Here is a 4109-nt window from a genome sequence, read left to right on the forward strand (position 1 = left end):
AACATTGACCCTACTTATACATCACGAACATGTACGCTCGCTAAAGTTAAGACATATCACACTTTACCCTAATTTGATAATTGTACATGAAAATTATATACTTTCGATATTGACACTTCTAGACCCTAAACTTACATAGACTCTTTAAACATAACTTAAACATAGTTTGACTTACATAAGCGACCTTAATTGTTACATACTAAATGTAAAACGTAATCAACACTTGGAAATAGGGTGTTTCGGTTGTGATCTCATGGGTGGCTTGAAGGAGATTGAGATAACAATTAAATTGAATTATATTTATCTATTTACTTTTATTTAAGTTTGGTTTAACCATCATCTATTTATTTTAGTGTTTGAGTTTGTTTATGTTTTGGTTTTAGACTATGAGTTAATGTATTATATAGGTTCTGGTTGTTTTGTTTATGTACATTTTCGTAAGTAGAATCAATAAGGAAAAATAGTCGCTTGTGTCAACCAATCTGTTGTTCGATCTATTTGGTTCAATTTGTGATCCAATTGGTAAGTTTAACACTAAAATCTACGTACGTAAATGATAGACATAGATATTTTTCGTTCACAAAACCCACCCACATGCGTAAAACATGTAGCCTCATTGGCTCCTAGGCTTATTAAAAGTAAAGTAAAGTTGTGTACGAAACCTGCCCATGTATATTTAAAAGCATCTGAGCACAAGTTAAATACTAACAATTGATGTGACAAGGAGTTATTCATAAACGACGAATTAAGTTTTAATAATTGAAAGGAAGAACAAAAAGTGAAGAGTTGTTGAAATAGTAATTAAGACCTACCAAGATGAGCATGACTATGACTGCAGAATTATTTATGTGCTTGTCATCAAATTCTGAATGGGGTTTGCTAGGTACGCCAATAGTTTTTTCAAAACACTCACCAAATCAGTCATGAATTGGGCAATGCATGGCATATTGGTGGATTGTTTTGGAAAAACTATTTTTTTTTCTTTTTTATTATTTTATTATTATTTTTTTGCCTTTTGTTGTCTTTTTTTATTATTTTTTATTTCTTGATATTGTTTGTTTGGATTTTGTGTTAGTGGGGTGTAACCAATTTTTATTTTCAATATTTTTTTGTTTTCAATCCATCGGTTTTAAAATTACAATGAAACAACAATTTTTAAATTGAAACGAAACAACATGAACAAAACAAAATTTATATAATAATATTAAATACATAACAATGAGTTCGAAAAAAAAGAAACAAAACACAAAAACAAATCTAAACGGCAGCACCATCCGCGTCGTCGTCTCATCTGCGTGTGGTGGGCTTATCCCCAACATCATCGCCATCGTCGTTCTACCGTCGTTGTAACATCTTGGATTTTTCGTATTTGTATTTGTTTATATTTACCCGACTCGGGAATGTAATTAGGAACTTTCTTATTATTTTTTTTTTTGTATTTATGAGTATTTAATTTTGTTTAATTCATTTTATATTCTCGTATTATTCAAACTCGTCAAACAATTCTATTTAAATATAAGAATTACTTTAATAAAATCAGTAGCTTAAACAAGTTTGAGAGCTTTTATTAATTACAGTCTCAAACTAGGGTTTAGGCGAATGTAAATTCGCTCGATCTTGGTATTAAACCAAGTTTGGTTCCAACACACCATAAACTTAGAACTTTAAATAATATAAAATGTAACATAAGTTAAAAATGTAAGGAAATACTTTTGTCTTTTTCTTGTTTTTTAATATCCTTGACGGATTGACCAATCCACGAAGGATTAGGTTTTTAGGGTACGAGCGACATATTAAATTATGACTGGAACAAGTGCCGTATATATTTCTGCTGCATGACTTGAATGCTTATTATACTAACTACTTCCCTATTGGTATGACAACCAAACAGTGTACGTCTGCATGCTTACATTACTCCCATCCGTGCCATTTGATTTAAAATTCTTATAAAAGCAATATAAATATGGGCCATCAAATGTCTAATCCCACATCAGTTTAAACAGCCGTTTGGATGGATAGAGGACAAATGAATATTTTAACAAGAAAAAATCGAAGTTTGGCCAACGTCCGGATACTGATCAAACGGATGTCTATCGTATCTTTAAACATCCATTTGATCAATAATTTTCAAAGTTATTGTCAATCATATGTGATTACTATATTACGCGATAACCACATTACGTGATAATTTTACTATGCCAATAACTATATTAATTCTATGATAACTACTTTATGCGTATTAGACAAGATGCAATAACTATCGAGAATGTGAAAACTCTATTGAAGAAACACTAAGTGACCCTGTACAGATTATAGATAATCTGGGGGTTAAGTAATGTTTCCCACGGATGAGGTCTAGCTGAGAAGGCTGTTCTTCAGGAGACCTGCAAAACAAACACCGTAAGCTCGTCACTGAGAAGGGGGGGGGGGGTTCCTCCTTGTGACCACCCTCCGGCGTGAGAATCAGACTAGGTTGCTCTGAATATAAGTGTATATTAAGAGATTGCTAGATAACTGGATAGCAGATGATCTTACCATTCCAAGATGTTGGAGTATTTATAGCCGAAGGTAGGTTTCCTAGAAGGTACAGCCGGCTGAATAGTATTCCTGTTCTACCAACAGTGGACTATACACAGGCCATACTGGTTGGTGGATAGATTACGGCCAACAGTAACTATGTCGGCTGCACTATTCCTCCAACTGTAGATTATGCACGTCCTACCTACTGTGGATTATACGCAGGCCATGCTGGTTGGTGAATAGGTTACGGCCAACAGTAACACTATTTCACCAACTGTAGGCTGCGCACGCCCTACAGTAAGGGTTGGTGAGTAGGCAGCGGCTAATAGTGACAAACAGTACTAGAGGGTGCTCCTCCTCGCACTGTTGTCGGTGAGCTGTCACCCTGTGATTGGCTCATGGGTTGTTCTGGTCAGATCGTCTGTCCTATCCATACCTTGGTAGGTATAGTACAGAAGATCTTTCAGAATCGTACAGACTGGCTCATTTAGGCGGGATTGTTCCCGCCTTGCTCATTCCTTCATGTGACTACTGAAGTATCTATTGTCTTGTGCGTGTAGCCCTGCTGTCCGCGGGTAGCCTTCCCTGATGGCTTGTATCCGCAACTGCGGGAACAGGCGGGGTACTTCACCGTTGGGAGGCTTTCCCTGCGTGTACAGCTTGCGTACTGCGCGTAAGGTTCTATGAGCATGGTGGGTCCTGCGGGAGCAGATGGTCTTTGCGCAGACGTCCCTGTTTAAGGTGAGTCTTGCGGGACCAACTGGGTTCTGCTGGGACCTACCTCTTCATCTATCAAAGAATGTAATAACTTACTCAATCCTTTGCATGAACCCTAATTAAAACTGATCAAATCTTCTTCCTGGTACAAAAAAATCATGAAACATGAATCAAGCTTATAACTTTCTTGATCCAACAACCCTTGAAAGTTCTATGCATAGATCTAAACCAAAACTCAAGTTTTTTTTAATGAATAGTGTAAGAATAAATATATTTATATGTTTATTGTATGACCATTATAATTATTTATATAATAAATAGATTAAAATAATAAATAATTATACCTTATTATTATATTAGCATGGTAATTAGTTAATGACCGTATTACCCTTACACTACAAGATATTCAAGTTTCAGGGGCGACGCCAATAGCGGCGACACCTAGAATTAGCGGTGACGGCTAACAGTGTCGTCGCTAATGTTGGGTATCGCCGCTATTGGCGTCGCCGCCAAAACTCTTGATCCGGGTTATAGATTTTCAATTCTTTCAGACGGTTGATAAGAAAAAGATCTAATGGCCACAATCTTTCCAAACAAACACACCACCATCTCCTCCAAATTAATACACTCCTTCACAAACAAACACACCCACCTTCACAAAAACCCACCTCCAAATTAATCTCCTTGTCAACTTCTTCTAGCTGCAACCGGTCACCACCGTGACCCAACACAACCAGCCAACACCTCGGCATCACCTGCAACTAGCCAAACAGCGGCATAGCTCCGACATACGCTGCAACTCGACGGAACAATCATCTCCGGCGCACCTGCAACTTTTCCGGCAATGCTAGTTTATATCTCATGTATATTGT

The sequence above is a fragment of the Bidens hawaiensis genome, unplaced genomic scaffold (genome assembly GCF_021521415.1).
Source record: "Bidens hawaiensis isolate Kalapana, Puna unplaced genomic scaffold, B.hawaiensis_p1.1 tig00004685_1, whole genome shotgun sequence".
In the NCBI taxonomy this organism is placed as follows: domain Eukaryota; kingdom Viridiplantae; phylum Streptophyta; class Magnoliopsida; order Asterales; family Asteraceae; genus Bidens; species Bidens hawaiensis.